Below are 20,810 nucleotides of genomic sequence, written 5' to 3'. Positions count from 1 at the left end.
ACAGTCAGAGCTATGGTTTTTCCAATAGTCAGGTATGAGTGTGAGAATTGGACCATAAAGAAGACTAAGCATCAGAGAATGAATGCTTCTGAATTGTGGTGCTGGATAAGACTCTTTTGTCTCTTGTACTACAAGGAGATCAAACCAGTCAATTCTAAAGGAAATCAACTCTGAATATTCACTGGAAGGACTGTTCCTCCAATGCTGAAGCTCCAATACTTTGGCCACCTGATGTGAAGCGCCTACTCATTGGAAAAGACCTTGATGCTGGGTAGACTAGAGGCAAAAGGAGAGGGAATGGCAGAAGATGAGGTAGTCAGCATCACCAACTCAACAGACATGAATCTGAGCAAACTCTGAGAGATAGTGGAGGACAGAAAAGCCTGGTGTGCTTCAGGCAATGGGGTCACAAAGAGTTAGGCAGGACTTTAAGACTGAACAACAACAAAATAAAATGAGAAACTATTTCCCATGTGTTTATAAACCAGACAGAGGTGAAAATGATTACATAATACCTTTTTGAAGATAATTACTGGTGGAGTTTACAGATTTGGATGAGGTTTTGTCTCGGTTCATATGTGTGTTTCATATTTGATGATATACTAGACAAGATCAATGTGGCTATATGTCAGATTCATCTGGAGAAATTTTAAAACATATTCCTAGCTGTAGAACAAATGTAATGTGTTTTTCATGGTGAGAAACCTTTTAGGAATCTCCAATTTAAATAAACTCTGAAGTAGTTTCAGAACCACATCAGAAGTAGAACCTACTGTCTAAACCGATATTCCTTTGCCTGGGGAATTTTCTTAAAATGTAGATTCTGATTCATTTGGTCTAGATGGAGACTGGTTCTGCATTCCTAAATCCCAGGTGATGCTAAAACTACTGTCCCATTAAGCACATTTTGAGTCAAAGGTCCTAGTCCAGTTGAAACTCATAGAAAAATTATTAACATATGACTGCACAATTCAACAATAGAATCAAAAAATATCATAGCTGGAAAGGACCTGGTCATCTGTAAATCTAGCATCTTTGTTTTGTAGATGTGAGAACTGAGAACCACTGAGGTTAAGTAACTTAACCATAGTAGGTAGGTTAATAGCAGAAAGGGAACTAACACAAACATCTCTTCGTTGTGTTTATTAGAGGCTATCTCAGTCATGTTCAAAAATGTTGATGTGTTCAGCTGATGAACATCAATTATCAAGAGTTATTTCAATGATCTAGGTCAATGTGACAATGATATAGAATTAGTTTTTATTTTATCCTTCACGGTTTAGTATTTTCTTAACAGCAAATTCATATATAAGAACAGTCACTATGTGTAAACAAAATATGCAGTTATCCGCTTATCCTCAACTGTCTCCCTTACTGGTATCACAAAGCATGTTAGTTGCTCATTCACGCCCGAATCTTTTCAACTCCATGGACTGTAGCCTGCCAGACCCCTCTGTCCATGGAATTTTCTAGGCAAGAATATTGGAGTGGATAGCCATTTGCTTCTCCAGCGGATCTTCCAGACCCATGGATCAGATCCAGGTCTCCTGCATTGCACGCAAATTCTTCACCATCTAAGCTACCAAAACTTCTTAATTTTTTTTTTTTTTGGCTTTGCCTCATGGCTTGTAGGATCTTAGTTCCCCAAGCAGGGATTGAATCCGGGCCCTGACAGTGAAAGCAGCAAGCTCTAACCACTCAATCACCAGGGAATCCCCCAAACCTCTTATTTTTAGAATTAATCACTGGGTTGCAATGGTTCTCAACCTGAGTGTGCATTAGAAGCACACTGTGGAGATTTAAAAAATACAACTCAAACTCTGGAAATTCTGAGGTGGGAAGTGATCTGGGATTTCAAATTAAAAATAAAAGTAAAAATTAGGTATTTTGGACAGCTGTAACTTTCCTGATGGAATCAATTATTATAACAGTGACCCTCTTTTAGTCTTAGGAACTAATCCTTTTCCAATATCAATACAAGTATTTGGGTGATACTAAACCTGATTTTCGCAGAGTCAAACACAACTGAGTGACTAAACACACAAACCTAATTTTTAGTTTCAAGAGTGGGTCTATTCCCTAGGTCTTGATAAAGTGCTTGTTGCATATCCCTGACTCCCTGATTGCTTGTAACAAGAGTATGTTACTCAATATGGATCAATGAGTCAACTACATTGCTTTTGCTGAAACCGATAGGAAATAGCACGGGCTCCTCTCTAGAGTTGTTAAAGTAGTAATTTTGGCCTCAAGTTTCTGGTAACCATAATTGCAACCAGGACAGGAAAGGTTGCCAGAGAATCAAGCAAACAAAGCAGACAAAGGAAAGCAGAATCAGTAAATGAGAAGAAAAGATTTACTAATAACACTATATAAAAAGCTGTATCTAGACATCCCTAACGTAGAAGGTAATGGCACCCCACTCCAGTACTCTTGCCTGGAAAATCCCATGGACAGAGGAGCCTGGTAGGCTGCAGTACATGGGGTCCCGAAGAGTCAGACATGACTTCACTTTCACTTTTACTTTTCATTTCCATGCATTGGAGAAGGAAATGGCAACCCACTCCAGTATTCTTGCCTAAAGAATCCCAGGGACGGGGGAGCCTGGTGGGCTGCCATCTATGGGGTCACACAGAGCCGGACATGACTAAAGCGACGTAGCAGCAACAGCAGCAGCAGACATCCCTAAAGCCAGTTCTACTTTTGTAAATTTTAGTCACTTGAACCAATAACCTTTTCCAGTAAGTCAGTCTGAAATGGGCTTAAGTCTCTTGTGGAAAATATAAGTTTAATTAAGACAGCATTTGAATCTGATGCAGAGTTGAGAATCCCTGATGGTTTTTCTGCTTTGCTTCTTTTAAATCATTTGTTGCATTTTTCAACAAACCTTTCTAAAAGGAGAAACATAACCTGGAATAGGTAAAACTTTTAGCAAACTGCTGGCAATTCAATGCAGCACCTTAGTGTCTCATGATGTTGAAAGAGGAAACATGCAGAATCAGAAGAGAGAAGAATCTAGAAAACATATAAACCTAACACCCTCTAACTCAGTTCAGTTCAGTCGCTCAGTTGTGTCTGACTCTTTGCAACCTCATGGGCTGTAGCACGTCAGGCTTCCCTATCTTTCACAAACTCCGGGAGCTTGCTCAAACTCATGTCCATGGACTTGGTGATGCCATCCAACCGTCTCATCCTCTGTCGTCCCCTTCAATCTTTCTGAGCAACAGGGTCTTTTCCAATGAGTCTGTTCCTCACATCAGGTGGGCAAAGCATTGGAGTTTCATCCTCAGCATCTGTCCTTCCAATGAATATTCAGGACTGATTTCCTTTAGGATCAACTGGTTGGATCTCCTTGCAGTCCAAGAGACTCCAACACCACAGTTCAAAAGCATCAATTCTTCAGCGCTCATCTTTCTTTGTATTCCAACTCTCACATTCATACACGACTACTGGAAAAACCATAGCTTTGACTACATGAACCTTTTTCGGCAAAGTATGTCTCTGCTTTTTAATATGCTGTCTACGTTGGTCACAGCTTTTCTTCCAAGGAGCAAGCATCTTTTAATTTCATGGCTGCAGTCACCATCTGCAGTGATTTTGGAATCCCCCAAAACAAAGTCTCTCACTGTTTCCATTATTTCCCCATCTATTTGCCACGAAGTGATGGGACCAGAGGCCATGATTTTAGTTTTCTGAATGTTGAGTTTTAAGCCATTTTCACTCTACTCTTTCACTTTCATAAAGAGGCTCTTTAATTCTTCGCTTTCTGCCATAAGGGTGGTGTCATCTGCATATCTGAGGTTATTGATATTTCTCCCAGCAATCTTGATTCCAGCTTGTGTTTCACCCAGCCTGGCATTTCATATGATGTACTCTGCATATAAGTTAAATAAGCAGGGTGACAATATACAGCCTTGATGGACTCCTTTCCCGATTTGGAGCCAGTCTGTAGTTCCATGTTGTTTTAACTGTTGCTTCTTGACCTGCATATTGATTTCTTAGGAGGAAGGTCAGGTGGTCTGGTATTCCCATCTCTTTCAGAATTTTCCGCAGTTTATTGTGATCCATACAGTCAAAGGCTTTGGCATAGTCAATAAAGCAGAAGTAGATATTTTTCTGGCACTTTCTTGCTTTCTCGATGATCCAAAGGATGTTGGCAATTTGATCTCTGGTTCCTCCGCCTTTTCTAAAACCAACTGGAACATCTGGATTTCATGTTTAATGTACTGTTGAATCCTGACTTGGAGAATTTTGAGCATTACTTTGCTAGCATATGAGATGAGTGCATTTGTGTGGTTGTTTGAACATTCTTTGTCATTGCCTTTCTTTGGGATTGGTATGAAAACTGACCTTTACCATTCCTGTGCCCACTCCTGAGTTTTCCAGATTTGCTGACATATTGAGTGCAGCACTTTTATAGCATCATCTTTTAGGATGTGAAATAGCTCAACTGGAATTCCATCACCTCCACTAGCTTTGTTTGTAGTGATGCTTTCTAAGGCCCACTTGACTTCACATTCCAGGATGTCTGGTCTAGGTGGGTGATCACACCATAGTGGTTATCTGGGTCATGAAGATCTTTGTTGTACAGTTCTTCTGTGTATTCTTGCCACCTCTTCTTAATATCTTCTGCTTCTAAGTCCCTACCATTTCTGTCCTTTATTGTGCCCATCTTTGCATGAAATATTCCCTTGGCATCTTGAATTTTATTCTCACTCATAGACTCTTAAATTACTTATCCAATCTTATTTCCAAAAGGAAATACTTAAAATGGTTGGACCACAGCTGAGTTGTCTCAGCCTTTTTATTCTCTGTGATGTTGGCACCAAAATTTAATCCTTTGCTTCCACCAGCTTGTTAAGCTCCAGTGTTACTAGTATTATATCCATCATTCTAGTTCCAGTTTGCTTGCCTTGGTAGAAATGAGCTCTTCTGGGTCCACAATTTGCTACAGCTGCAACTCCCTAGCAAAGTGAATCTCTGGATCATTCATTAGATCTCACTTTACCTCAGCCTCCTCAGTCTTTTTCATTCTAATCCCATCTCCAGGCCCACTGTCTGTCTCTGGATTTTGCTTCCTGTCCTCACAGGCCTGATCAATATTGGGAAAGACAAGCAGAAAATAAAGCACTGAGTTCCTTCTGCAGCCTAAGGGGAATATGCAGTAGTGCAGTAATGGGGCTGAGTTTTGATCTGGACTTATTTAGATAAGCAGTCCAAAGATAAATGTATATACTTAACAGTGTTACTAGGGCCAACCTGGTAACCAATATTCTGGGGCTATGAATTTTAACAAGTTTAGTCACCTTTCCATTCTCCCTCCTTTTTTCATGCACAATATTTTTCAGACACTTTATGTTCAGCCTGGTGTAAGGCACCGAAGCTGCCAGCAAAGATTGATGCATTGAGATCTCTGGCACAGAAACGTGTCCATCTATCTTACTCCTGATGATGTGATACAACCTTCTGAATGGCCTAATCCTAGAGTCTTGAATATTTATGATGCTCAAATTTCCTGGCTCTTTCTTATTCACCCTGACTGCAAAGAGCTATTGCAGATTTCAATAAAGTGAGAAAAATACACAATGAAAGAACTGAGTTTAAATTTACTGGACTCTTTCAACCCCAGGAGCTTTACGGAAACTTTAAAACACGATTATAAGGAGATGTAATTTGTTTTGCTCTAAGAAGAGCCTCTTTCTCTGCCATTGGCATGCATCAGGAACAATCTCACAGAATATCAGCCTTCATATTTGAGTCCTGTTCAAACTTCAAGACAGCTCCTTGGTTCATAGAGCAAACAGTTGGGAAAAAAGGAAATTCAACATAATATAGAGGGGATTTGGGTTCTTTCTTTAAAGGCAGGTGATGATTTATCTCATACGGCCTCTATATCCCTAAAATTGAAGACCAATTTTTCCTTCCCCCCAAAACTGGTATGTATGGTTCTGAAGGACTAAAAGTATTCTGCCTTATCTTTAAAGCTGAATGTCAGGAAATGATATTATAAGATGTAGTTTCTTGTTAAAAGACAATTATTGTCTCCTAAAATCACATATTTCAAGGAACATAAATGCTGTAATGATTATTATTATATACAGACTTATTACAGACTAAGAATTAAGTAAAAATAAACTGTAAAAAGAGATAAATATATCCATTATGTTGTACTTAGACATGTTAGTACAAAAAAGTTAAAAAGCTTTATCCTCAACAAAAATTATACTTTTCATGAATGCTTATGCAATCTCAAAAATATGAAAGAAAAATCAATTAGGTTTGAGAGTAACCAGTATTTTACTTTTGAAAAAGAAATAGAAAAATGCTAAAATGCCTATGCTAAATAGACACATATTTTAAACTTTGTTTTAAAAATATTTATTTAGCTCCTCTGCCCATTCTTTAAACTGGATTACTTGTCTTTTGTTGTTTCTACTTTGTTTTGTTTGTTTTTTAGATTCCAAAAGATAGAACAAGCTTAAGACTACAAGGGGTGGCGGGGCGAGGGCCAGATGAAATCAATGAAAGAGATTAAGAGGTACAAACCTCTAATGTAAAATAAATGATCAGAGGAATATAATGTACACGTAGGGAATATAGTCAATATTGTTACGACTCTGTACAGCAACAAATAATAACTGGTTTTACTGCAGTGATGATTTCATAATGCATAAAAACAATGAATCACTATGTTGTATTAACATAATATTGTATGTTAATTATAACTCAATAAAATTTGTAAGCTGTAATAATTTTTGAAAAAGTGCTATTGCTTTATGTTTCAGATATAATTCCTGCTGTAGGTATATTTCATCTAAACTTTGGTGCTGCTGCTCACTTAATTTATGGAAAATGTTTGCTATGTTAACTAATGGGCAAAGTCAGCCTTTGTTTTCAAATTTCTTACTCTAATCAAACTTCAGTTCAGTTCAGTTCAGTTACTCAGTCATGTCTGACTCTTTGCGACCCCATGAATCACAGTACGCCAGGCCTTCCTGTCCATCACCAATTGCCGGAGTCTACCCAAACCCACATCCATTGAGTTGGTGATGCCATCCAACCATCTCATCCTCTGTTGTCCCCTTCTCCTCCTGCCCTCAATCTTTCTCAGCATCAGGGGCTTTTCAAATGAGTCAGCTCTTCCCATCAGGTGGCCAAGTACTGAAATTTCAGCTTCAACATCAGTCCTTTCAATGAACACCCAGGACTGATCTTTAGGATGGACTGGTTGGATCTCCTTGCAGTTCAAGGGACTCTCAAGAGTCTTCTCCAACACCACAGTTCAAAAGCATCAATTCTTCGGTGCTCAGCTTTCTTTATAGTCCAATTCTCACATCCATACATGACCACTGGAAAAACCATAGCCTTGACTAGATGGACCTTTGTTGACAAAGTAATGTCCCTGCTTTTTAATATGCTGTCTAGGTTGGTCATAACTTCCCTTGCAAGGAGTAAGCGTCTTTTAATTTCATGGCTGCAGTCACCATCTGCAGTGATTTTGGAGCCCCCCCCCCCCCGCCCCCTGCAAAAAAAAGTCAGCCACTGTTGCCATTGTTTCCCCATCTATTTGCCATGAAGTGATGGGATTGGATGCCATGATCTTCGTTTTCTGAATGTTGAGCTTTAAGCCAACTTTTTCACTCTACTCTTTCACTTTCATCAAGAAGCTCCTTAGTTCTTTACTTTCTGCCATAAGGGTGGTGTCATCTGTATATCTGAGGTTATGATATTTCTCCTGGCAATCTTGATTCCAGCTTGTGCTTCTTCCAGCCCAGCATTTCTCATGATGTACTCTGCATATAAGTTAAATAAGCAGAGTGACAATATACAGCCTTGATGTACTCCTTTTCCTATCTGGAACCAGTCTGTTTTTTTTGTTTTGTTTTTTTGACAAGGAGTCCTGGGATTTCTTTGGAAAGAATGATGCTAAAGCTGAAACTCCAATACTTTGGCCACCTCATGCAAAGAGCCGACTCATTGGAAAAGACTGTGATGCTGGGAGGGATTGGGGGCAGGAGGAGAAGGGGACGACAGAGAACGAGATGGCTGGATGGCATCACTGACTTGATGGACGTGTGTCTGAGTGAACTCTGGAGTTGGTGATGGACAGGGAGGCCTGGCGTGCTGCGATTCATGGGGTCGCAAAAAGTCAGACATGACTGAGTGAGTGAACTGAACTGAAGTTTGATTTGTTCCATGTCCAGTTCTAACTGTATGCAGGTCTGGAAGCATACAGAAAGAACTGGACATGGAACAAATCAAACTTACTCCTTGTCAAAAATAAAAATAATTTTCCTTTTCAGTTCAAAAACAATTTTAGTAGGTATTTTTAGGAAATTATTTTGAAAGCGATAAATTTTGTAACATACTTGGAAGATAAATTATTAAAAATAGATGAAAATGTTTAAATTATTTGGATTTAATATAACAAGTTCATTTTACAATAAACTATACAACACGACAAATCATTATTCTACTGCACATTATTTTATTTGAACTAATGTCAGGTAAAATTTTGAACTGTTTATAAAGCTAAGAGTATTTTTGAAAGTTTGATATTCCAGAAATATATATGTGAGGAGTATACTAAATTCTGATGCTTCACTTTAGGGAATAATTTTTAAAGTTTTAAATATAAAAGAAATAACTCCAACAATTTTGTTAGGTATCATGAAAAAAATGTATAAGCAAAAGAGAATATATATTAAATCCATATATTTACATATATTTATTGAGCAACTAGCATTTAGTGAGTTTTTTGTTATAGGAGGCAGAAAATACTTATAATGAATAAATGTTACATAATGTATTATGTATATATATGTATATGTGTGTGTGTGTGTGTGTGTGTGTGTGTATGTGTATGTGGTCAGTTGCTCAGTCATGTCTGACTGTCTGTGACCTCCTGGACTGTAGCCTGCCAGGCTCTTCTGTCCATGGAATTTCCCAGGCAAGAATACTGGTATGGGTTGCCTTTTCCTACTCCAGGGTATCTTCTCGACCAAGGGATTGAACCCATGTCTCTTGTATCCCCTGTATCTCCTGCATTGGCAGGTGAATTTTTTACCACCGTGGCACCAGGGAAGCCCACATATATATACATACATTCATATATATATATATATATGAACATAAACATAGTCAATTGGTCCTGCAAATAGTATATAATTTAATTTTTTGTCAATGAAAATGTTAGTGGCTCAGTCATCTCAGACTCTTGCAATTCCACTAACTGTAGCCTGCCAATCTCCTCTGACTATGGGATTCTCCAGGCAAGAACACTGAAGTAGGTTGCCATGCCCTTCACAAAATATTAAGCATTTTACATTAAATAAAATATGATAAGGTCTGACTTCAATTAGATTAAATATTTCATAATATAATTACATAAATTAGGCTTTACATTTATTTTTCAATTATTCAGAATTAGTCTGAAATGAATCACAGAAATTTGACATCCATGGGTTTGTTCAACACGTCTTTAACAGTTTGGTTGCCTTAGAATATATCCAGTTATATTTAAAAGAGTCAGTGTTAAACTCAAACTGCTTTGGTTGTTTCAAAGCACTTTTTTTTCCCAAGCAGTCATACTTCCTAGGAACAAGTATTGAAAATAACTGAAAAGAACTGCTTACATTTAAATTTTTAAAAGACATTTTTAGCTATCAGTATTTATTTCCTATGGATATTCTTTTTGTTTTGTTCTCAAGGGACTCTCCCTCAAGAGCATTGCATTCTTTCACATTATTCAGCTAAATAAAAGGCAAAATCATGAAATGAAATTTTCCATTGCTCCTGTATCCCACTCTACCTTGTTTTTGACTTTACACCATCCCATCATGACACAGAAAACCTGAGTATCAGCACCACCGCTCTCCTTTAGCGGATATATGCAAGACAGGACAGGACAGCCTACTGGTCTCTTTGGTTGGCATTCTAGCAATTTGATGATGGGTGAAAGATACTTCTTTATTTTGTAACATAGAATAAGTATTTGATAACTCTGGAGATGTTCTCAGGCAGATCAGTTTTAGGAAAGCATACACATTAATTTGATTCCTTTACTGCTACTGGCATTCATTTATCCCTTAGAAGATGTGGTGATAACATGTCCATGTTTACCCGGCTGTGAAGAATACTACTGAACAGGGTGATTCCAGGTAAACAAAGCACACCCACCATACACAGCATGGAATTGTTCTAGAATATGTGATTTACAATGGTATTAGTTTTCGTAGTTAGAAGTTTTAAGTAATCAAATGATAAAAATATATATTTTATAATGATTCGGTGCCTTTGATCCTCATCCTGGAGTGTTTGGCAATAGAACTTAATATTTAAAAATTTTGACAAGCTGAAAAATAAATATGTGTAAAGAATATAAAGACACTAGGTTGAAGGCAGGAGGAGAAGTGGATGACAGAGGATGAGATGGTTGGATGGCATTACCAACTCAATGGACATGAGTTTGAGTAGGCTCTGGGAGTTGGTGATGAACAGGGAAGCCTGGCGTGCTGCAGTCCATGGGGTCGCAAAGAATCGGACACGACTGAGTGACTGAACTGAAATGAATTTAGGTACTACATTTAATATCCTGATCAGATCAGATCAGATCAGATCAGTTGCTCAGTCGTGCCCGACTCTTTGCGACCCCATGAATCGCAGCACGCCAGGCCTCCCTATCCCTCACCAACTCCCAGAGTTCACTATATAACAACATAAACCACAGAGGAGCAGATTCTAAAGCATCATCCATATTAAGAACCTGTTTAATAATCAATCCTATAAACCTGAGATTATGTGACTGGACAATTATTCCTTATCAAATTAGAAATGCAAACTCCACTCATAAATAACAAGGTGGTTGAATTTTCATTTTGGTAAAAATAGCTAGAACTGGACAAATGAAACCAACATTTTTAGCACATATAAACAAAATGTTTCACATAGACACAGTTAAATAAATAATGCCACAACCTGATAATTTAGGTAGTATAAAATGGCTAAATATTATTCAATTTATCTGAATGGGAAAGAGTACTAATGAAAAGATTAATACTCATTTAGACAGGTGAAAATCAAATATTTTTAGAGAATATAATTCCAGATTATAGAAAAACAATTAAAAAATTCTTAAAACAAAATTTTAAAATGTGAAATTTATAAAATAATCCATAAGGTAGAGATAAGCTCATAGAATCTCTCCCCACATAATAATATAAAAATATGCTTTTAAAAGCAGAATATGTATTACAAATGTTTTATAAATTAATACATGCTGATTAAAAACTCATTGTTTCTATGATATTCTACAAAAGAAAAAGTTTTAAATAAAATATGTTCATTGTAGTGAAATATATTTCCTTTGGTCCACTTCAACTGAGGGTCGTTATTATATAGGTTCTGTAACAAGGTAGGGTGTATAACATGTTTCTCTAAATGTCCATTTTCTCATGTAACTCTGTGAACAATAATATTAAGAAAATATATTCAGGTGATTTTAGTCAATTCTCTTTCTAGTAATCCTTGAAGGCATTAGTGTACATGGTTTTAAACATACATATCCCTTAAGACTGTTTGAACTAATGATCATTACTGACATTTAAAAAAAGCATCCTAAACAATTATTTAATAGTTTCTCTGTTGATTGGATAAAGCAAGGCAATAATTTAAGAAACAATGCACAGCTTTATGTGCATTTGACATTTATGGTAAACATTTTATAAAACTTAATTTTAAAATAATCCCACCAGGAAATTCAAATCAAAAGTAATGAACAGATTCTATATTAAATACTAGATATTGATTTATGAAGAATGTGATCTTATATGATATTCTCATAGAATTTATTATTTTATTTTTTATTTTTATTTATGTATTTATTTTTAATATAACTGATTTCCTTTATTAACACTGAAACAAATACTGTCAAACATTCCACTTAAGTCATCATGGAAACATGATTTTTGTCACAAAGAGAGAGTCTTGCATTGTCTGTTTTTGTTTTGTTTTTTAATTTAATTTTATTTAAATTTACAATATTGTATTGGTTTTGCCATATATCAAAATGAATCTGCCACAGGTATACATGTGTTCCCCATCCTGAACCCTCCCCCCTCCTCCCTCCCCATACCATCCCTCTGGGTCATCCCAGTGCACCAGCCCCAAGCATCCAGTATCGTGCATCGAACCTGGACTGGCGACTCGTTTCATATATGATATTATACATATTTCAATGCCATTCTCCCAAATCATCCCACCCTCTCCCTCTCCCACAGAGTCCAAAAGACTGTTCTATACATCAGTGTCTCTTTTGCTGTCTCGTATACAGGGTTATTGTTAGCATCTTTCTAAATTCCATATATATGCATTAGTATACTGTATTGGTGTTTTCCTTTCTGGCTTACTTCACTCTGTATAATAGGCTCCAGTTTCATTCACCTCATTAGAACTGATTCAAATGTATTCTTTGTAATGGCTGAGTAATACTCCATTGTGTATATGTACCTCAGCTTTCTTATCCATTCATCTGCTGATGGACATCTAGGTTGCTTCCATGTCCTGGCTATTATAAATAGTGCTGTGATGAACACTGGGGTACACGTGTCTCTTTCAATTCTGGTTTCTTCAGTGTGTATGCCCAGCAGTGGGATTGCTGGGTCATAAGGCAGTTCTATTTCCAGTTTTTTAAGGAATCTCCACACTGTTCTCCATAGTGGCTGTACTAGTTTGCATTCCCACCAACAGTGTAAGAGGGTTCCCTTTTCTCCACACCCTCTCCAGCATTTATTGCTTGTAGACTTTTGGATCGCAGCCATTCTGACTGGTGTGAAATGGTACCTCATAGTGGTTCTGATTTGCATTTCTCTGACAATGAGTGATGTTGAGCATCTTTTCATGTGTTTGTTAGCCATCTGTATGTCTTCTTTGGAGAAATGTCTATTTAGTTCTTTGGCCCATTTTTGGACTGGGTCATTTATTTTTCTGGAATTGAGCTGTAGGAGTTGCTTGTATATTTTTGAGATTAGTTGTTTGTTGCTTCATTTGCTATTATTTTCTCCCATTCTGAAGGCTGTCTTTTCACCTTGCTTATAGTTTCCTTTGATGTGTAGAAGCGTTTAAGTTTAATTAGGTTCCATTTGTTTATTTTTGCTTTTATTTCCAATATTCTGGGAGGTGGGTCATAGAGGATCCTGCTGTGATGTATTTCAGAGAGTGTTTTGCCTATGTTCTCCTCTAGGAGTTTTATAGTTTCTGGTCTTACATTTAGATCTTTAATCCATTTTGAGTTTATTTTTGTGTATGGTGTTAGAAAGTGCTCTAGTTTCATTCTTTTACAAGTAGTTGACCAGTTTTCCCAGCACCACTTGTTAAAGAAATTGTCTTTAATCCATTGTATATTCTTGCCTCCTTTGTCAGAGATAAGGTGTCCATATGTGCATGGATTTATCTCTGGGCTTTCTATTTTGTTCCATTGATCTATATTTCTGTCTTTGTGCCAGTACCATACTGTCTTGATGACTGTGGCTTTGTAGTAGAGCCTGAAGTCAGGCAGATTGATTCCTCCAGTTCCATTCTTCTTTCTCGATAGCTTTGGCTATTCGAGGTTTTTTGTATTTCCATACAAATTGTGAAATTATTTGTTCTAGCTCTGTGAAGAATACCGTTGGTATCTTGATAGGGATTGCATTGAATCTATAAATTGCTTTGGGTAGTATACTCATTTTCACTATATTGATTCTTCCAATCCATGAACATGGTATATTTCTCCATCTATTAGTGTCCTCTTTGATTTCTTTCACCAGTGTTTTAAGGTTTCTATATATAGGTCTTTTGTTTCTTTAGGTAGATATATTCCTAAGTATTTTATTCTTTTCGTTGCAATGGTGAATGGGATTGTTTCCTTAATTTCTCTATTTTCTCATTATTAGTATATAGGAATGCAAGGGATTTCTGTGTGTTGATTTTATATCCTGCAACTTTACTATATTCATTAACTAGTTCTAGTAATTTTCTGGTGGAGTCTTTAGGGTTTTCTATGTAGAGGATCATGTCATCTGCAAACAGTGAGAGTTTTACTTCTTCTTTTCCAATTTGGATTCCTTTTATTTCTTTTTCTGCTCTGATTGCTGTGGCCAAAACTTCCAAAACTATGTTGAATAGTAATGGTGAAAGTGGGCACCCTTGTCTTGTTCCTGACTTTAGAGGAAATGCTTTCAATTTTTCACCCTTGGGGATAATGTTTGCTGTGGGTTTGTCATATATAGCTTTTATTATGTTGAGGTATGTTCCTTCTATTCCTGCTTTCTGGAGAGTTTTTATCATAAATGGATGTTGAATTTTGTCAAAGGCTTTCTCTGCATCTATTGAGGTAATCATATGGTTTTTATTTTTCAATTTGTTAATGTGGTGTATTACATTGATTGATTTGCGGATATTGAAGAATCCTTGCATCCCTGGGATAAAGCCCACTTGGTCATAGTGTATGATCTTTTTAATGTGTTGTTGGATTCTGATTGCTAGATTTTGTTAAGGATTTTTGCATCTATGTTCATCAGTGATATTGGCCTGTAGTTTTCTTTTTCTGTGGCATCTTTGTCAGGTTTTGGTATTAGGGTGATGGTGGCCTCATAGAATGAGTTTGGAAGTTCACCTTCCTCTGCAATTTTCTGGAAGAGTTTGAGTAGGATAGGTGTTAGCTCTTCTCTAAATTTTTGGTAGAATTCAGCTGTGAAGCCGTCTGGACCTGGGCTTTTGTTTGCTGGAAGATTTCTGATTACAGTTTCAATTTCTGTGCTTGTGATGGGTCTGTTAAGATTTTCTATTTCTTCCTGGTCCAGTTTTGGAAAGTTGTACTTTTCTAAGAATTTGTCCATTTCTTCCACGTTGTCCATTTTATTGGCATATAATTGTTGATAGTAGTCTCTTATGATCCTTTGTATTTCTGTGTTGTCTGTTGTGATCTCTCCATTTTCATTTCTAATTTTATTGATTTGATTTTTCTCCCTTAGTTTCTTGATGAGTCTGGCTAATGGTTTGTCAATTTTATTTATTCTTTCAAAGAACCAGCTTTTGGCTTTGTTGAGTTTTGCTATGGTCTCTTTTGTTTCTTTTGCATTTATTTCTGCCCTAATTTTTATGATTTCTTTTCTTCTACTAACCCTGGGGTTCTTCATTTCTTCCTTTTCTAGTTGCTTCAGGTGTAGAGTTAGATTATTTATTTGACTTTTCTTGTTTCTTGAGGTATGCCTGTAGTGCTATGAACTTTCCCCTTAGGATTGCTTTTACAGTGTCCCACAGGTTTTGAGTTGTTGTGTTTTCATTTTCATTCATTTCTAGGCAAATTTTGATTTCTTTTTTGATTTCTTCTGTGATTTGATGGTTATTCAGCAGCGTGTTGTTCAGCCTCCATATGTTGGAATTTTTAATATTTTTACTCCTGTAATTGAGATCTAATCTTACTGCATTGTGGTCAGAAAAGATGCTTGGAATGATTTCAATTTTTCTGAATTTACCAAGGCTAGATTTATGGCCCAGGATGTGATCTATCCTGGAAATGTTTCCGTGTACACTTGAGAAAAAGGTGAAATTCATTGTTTTGGGATGAAATGTCCTATAGATATCAATTAGGTCTAACTGGTCTATTGTATTGTTTAAAGTTTGTGTTTCCTTGTTACTTTTCTGTTTAGTTGATCTATCCATAGGTGTGAGTGGGGTATTAAAGTCTCCCACTATTATTGTGTTATTGTTAATTTCTCCTTTCATACTTGTTAGTATTTGTCTTACATGTTGCGGTGCTCCTATGTTGGGTGCATATATATTTATAATTGTTATATCTTCTTCTTGGATTGATGCTTTGATCATTATGTAGTGACCTTCTTTGTCTCTTTTCACAGCCTTTGTTTTAAAGTCTATTTTATCTGATATGAGTATTGCTACTCCTGCTTTCTTTTGGTCCCTATTAGCATGGAAAATCTTTTTCCAGCCCTTCACTTTCAGTCTGTATGTGTCCCCTGTTTTGAGGTGCGTCTCTTGTAGACAACATATGTAGGGGTCTTGTTTTTGTATCTATTCAGCCAGTCTTTGTCTTTTGGTTGGGGCATTCAACCCATTTACGTTTAAGGTAATTATTGGTAAGTATGATCCCGTTGCCATTTACTTTATTGTTTTGGGTTTGAATTTATACACCCTTTTTGTGTTTCCTGTCTAGAGAATATCCTTTAGTATTTGTTGGAGAGCTGGTTTGGTGGTGCTGAATTCTCTCAGCTTTTGCTTGTCTGTAAAGCTTTTGATTTCTCCTTCATATTTGAATGAGGTCCTTGCTGGGTACAATAATCTGGGCTGTAGGTTATTTTCTTTCATCACTTTAAGTATGTCTTGCCATTCCTTCCTGGCTTGGAGAGTTTCTATTGAAAGATCAGCTGTTATCCTTATGGGAATTCCCTTGTGTGTTATTTGTTGTTTTTCCCTTGCTGCTTTTAATATTTGTTCTTTGTGTTTGATCTTTGTTAATTTGATTAATATGTATCTTGGGGTGTTTCACCTTGGGTTTATCCTGTTTGGGACTCTCTGGGTTTCTTGGACTTGAGTGATTATTTCCTTCCCCATTTTAGGGAAGTTTTCAACTATTATCTCCTCAAGTATTTTCTCATGGTCTTTCTTTTTGTCTTCTTCTTCTGGGACTCCTATGATTCAAATGTTGTAGCGTTTAATATTGTCCTGGAGGTCTCTGAGATTGTCCTCATTTCTTTTAATTCGTTTTTCTTTTTTCCTCTCTGATTCATTTATTTTTACCATTCTATCTTCTAATTCACTAATCTTATCTTCTGCCTCTGTTATTCTACTATTTGTTGCCTCCAGAGTGTTTTTGATCTCATTTATTGCATTATTCATTATATATTGACTCTTTTTTATTTCTTCTAGGTCCTTGTTAAACCTTTCTTGCATCTTCTCAATCCTTGTCTCCAGGCTATTTATCTGTGATTCCATTTTGATTTCAAGATTTTGGATCAATTTCACTATCATTATTCGGAATTCTTTATCAGGTAGATTCCCTATCTCTTCCTCTTTCGTTTGGTTTGGTGGGCATTTATCCTGTTCCTTTATCTGCTGGGTATTCCTCTGTCTCGTCATCTTGTTTAAATTGCTGAGTTTGGGGTGTCCTTTCTGTATTCTGGCAGTTTGTGGAATTCTCTTTATTGTGGCGTTTCCTCACTGTGTGTGGGTTTGTACAGGTGGCTTGTCAAGGTTTCTTAGTTAGGGAAGCTTGTGTCAGTGTTCTGGTGGGTGGAGCTGGATTACTTCTCTCTGGAGTGCAATGAAGTGTCCAGTAATGAGTTATGAGATATCTATGGTTTTGGGGTGACTTTGGGCAGCCTGTATATTGGAGCTCAGGGCTGTGTTCCTGTGTTGCTGGAGAATTTGCTTGGTATGTCTTGCCCTGGAACTTGTTGGCCCTTGTGTGGTGTTTGGTTTCAGTGTAGGTATGGAGGCATTTGATGAGCTCCTGTCAATTAATGTTCCCTAGAGTCAGGGTTTGGACTTAGGCCTCCTGCTTCCAGTTATCAGTCTTTTTTTTACAGTAGTCTCAAAACTTCTTCTATACAGCACCATTGATAAAACATCTAGGTTAAAGATGAAAAGTTTCTCCACTGTGAGGGTCACCCAGAGAGGTTCACAGCGTTACATGGAGAAGAGAAGAGGGAGGAGGGAGTTAGAGGTGACCCGAATGAGATGAGGTAGAATCAATAGAGGAGAGAGCGGGCTAACCAGTAATCAGTTCCTTATGTGCACTCCACAACTGGACCGCTCAGAGATTATACAGAGAAGAGAAGAGGAAGGAAGGAGACAGAGGTGGCCAGGAGGATAAAAGGAGGGAATGAAAAGGAGAGAGACAGATCCAGCCAGTATTCAGTTCTCTAAGTATTCTCCACCATCTGGAACACACAGATATTCACAGAGTTGGGTAGAGTAGAGGAGGGTTAGGGAGGAGACACAGGCGACCTGGTGGAAAAAAATGAGAGTCTGAAGGGGGAAAGAGCAGTCAAGCCAGTAATCTCACTCCCTAGTAAAAAATGGGTACTGAAGATTGGGTTCTTAAACGTACAAAATTGGTAACAAATATCTAAAAGCAAAAATTAAAAATCTAGAGTAGAGTTTGGAATTTCAAAAATACAGTGTTAAAGAAAAGACAAGGAAAAGAAACAGAGAAAAAGAAAAAGAAAAAAAAAGTCACAAAAATTATAAAGAAAATATAGGTACAAAATTGATAACAAATACCAAAAAGTAAAAGTTAAAAAATCTACAGTAGAGTTTGGAATTTCAAAAATACCATGTTAAAGAAAAGAAGAAGAAAAAGAGAAAAAAATAAAAGCAAAAACAAACAAAGTCACAAAAATTATAAAGAAGATATAGGTACAAAATTGATAACAAATACCAAAAAGCATAAATTAAAAATCTAGAGTAGAGTTTGGAATTTCAGGAATACAATGTTAAAGAAAAGATGAAGAGAAACAAAGAGAGAAAGAAAAAAAAAAGTCACAAAAGTTATAAAAAAATATATAGATATAAAATTGATAACAAATACCAAAAAGCTAAAATTAAAAAACTAGAGCAGAGTTTGGAATTTCAAAAATACAATGTTAAAGAAAAGAAGAAAAAAAAAAAAAAACAAGGTCACAAAAGTTATAAAAATATATATATATGAAGATTGGTTTTTTAAAAGAAAAAGTGTCTTTTTTTTTTTTTTGCAAAGTAATAGCAGGTTATAAAAGTGAAAATTAAAGGAGTAATAGAGGACTTAAAATTTTTTAAAAAATTAAAAAAAAAGAAAGAAAGAATGATTGTAAAAATAGTAAAAATATATATAGGACTTTCTCTGATGTTGTTGTGGGTATTGTGGGTTCAGTTCATTTTCTGCTAGTTCCTTGTTCCGGCTTATATTTCTCAAGATCTACAGGCCCCTTCCTATGTAGTTGGTACTAACCATGGGGTTTTAATCTATTGCCCGTCGCTTCCAAGGAGGTTCCCTCTGTTATAGTGTCTTCTGTTTGCTGGTCTCTTCAGTATCTGATTTCCACCCTCATACAAAGGGGACGGTGGTGGACACCTTTTTTTTTTTTTTTTTAAGGCTCACTTGTTCAGTCGTGCTGTGGGGAGGGAGGGACACTGCAAATAAATAAGACTGGCGTGTGCTCGCAGTGCCTCAGCCACACTGGGCCTGCCCCGGCTCATGGCGCATGTAGCCTCCCTGCCCACGCTGCTCAGGCTCTAGATTGCTCTGCCAGAAACCATCCATGGCTGGCCCTGGGCTGCCTGCACCTCGCAGGTGTAAGCCGCTCAGGTTCAGGCACTCAGGTAGTCCTCAGACGTACAGACTCGGTTGGGCCTGCGTTTTGTGCCCTTCCCAGGTCCGAGCAGCTCAGACAAGAAAGACAAGACATATAATGATAAGGTGTTTGGTGAGCGCGATTGCTGCGACTTATCGCCTCCCCGCCACTCAGTTATCTGGGTGTACAACCGGCGCACCTTCTCAGGCAGATGTTGACTGTCCAGAACCCCAGGAAGTTTTAGTTAGCAAAGAATCCTGCTTACAGTTTTGTAGATAATGTCTCTCTGGGGCTGTGATTGCCCCCTTCCGGCTCTGGCTGCCTGTCACTGAAGGGGGATGGTCTGCAGCTGGCTATCTCTATATAGTCCTTTGTTCCATGTGCGGGCCTGGCAGTGTCTTAGGTTAGGCCTGGCTTTTCACGTGGTAGATATCCCACAGTCTGGTTTGCTAGCCCAAATTATTTCGCTCAGGTAGCGCTCGGGGTATTCAGGCCAGATCCTTACTCTAAGTGATGCAGCCTGCGCCGAGCCTCCCTGCCAAGCCCCCACTTGCTAATGGAGGATGCAAGCGTCTGCGCTGCTTCTCCGCTGGGGGAGTTACCATAGGGCTCGTAATCTGTGGGTTTTAATTGTTTATTTATTTTTACTCCCTGTTATGTTGCTCTCTGTGCTTCCAAGGCTCGGCACAGACTCGGCAGTGAGAATGTTTCCTGGTGTTTGGAAACTTCTCTCTTTTTAAGACTCCCTTCCTGGGACGGAGCTCCATCCCTCCCTCTTTTGTCTCTTTTTTGTCTTTTATATTTTTTCCTACCTCCTTTCGAAGACAATGGGTTGTTTTTCTGGGTGCCTGATGTCCTCTGCTGGCATTCAGAAGTTGTTTTGTGGAATTTACTCGGCGTTTAAATGTTCTTTTGATGAATTTGTGGGGGAGAAAGTGTTCTCCCCGTCCTACTCCTCCACCATCTTCTGCACTGCCTCTCATAGAATTTAATTTATAAGTAGGAAAATATTTATCCTCCTCTTTTCCACAACTAAATAGACTAAATATATACATAAACTGTAATTTCCATACTATGATTAGTAACTCATTATATTAAACTTTGACTATGTTCTGTGCACTATCCATTGGAGATCAGCTATAAAAAGACTTTACTTTTTATCCCAAGAAGTTTATAAACTAATCTAGAGTCTCTAAACCCAGATTTGATGACAAAGTCTGAGTTCTTGGGTTCTCATCATGGATTTGTGAATAGGGAAACCCATCCTTTCTCCTCTCAATAGCTTCATAAACACTTTCATTTCTAGATGGCATTCCCACATTTGAGTTTCACTACTTAATTTATCATTTATTGGACAAGTTGTAAATTCAAATTTTCCAAATTAACATACATACACTAAGCAGATTTTATTCCAAACAGTGAGGTGATCATGATCTGTTGCTGCTGCTGCTGCTGCTAAGTCGCTTCAGTCATGTTCGACTCTGT

The 20,810-nt window shown here is 37.4% G+C and overlaps 1 protein-coding gene across 50 annotated transcripts in view; it reads right to left on the bottom strand.

Annotated features, from left to right (window-relative positions):
• TRDN (triadin) overlaps positions 1 to 20,810 on the bottom strand; it is a 415,089-nt gene that overhangs the window by 309,320 nt on the left and 84,959 nt on the right. The window lies entirely within an intron of this gene.

The sequence above is a fragment of the Bos indicus genome, chromosome 9, assembly GCF_029378745.1.
Source record: "Bos indicus isolate NIAB-ARS_2022 breed Sahiwal x Tharparkar chromosome 9, NIAB-ARS_B.indTharparkar_mat_pri_1.0, whole genome shotgun sequence".
In the NCBI taxonomy this organism is placed as follows: domain Eukaryota; kingdom Metazoa; phylum Chordata; class Mammalia; order Artiodactyla; family Bovidae; genus Bos; species Bos indicus.
Note: the sequence above shows the minus strand (reverse complement) of the source record. Positions and strands in the feature narration are given on the sequence as shown.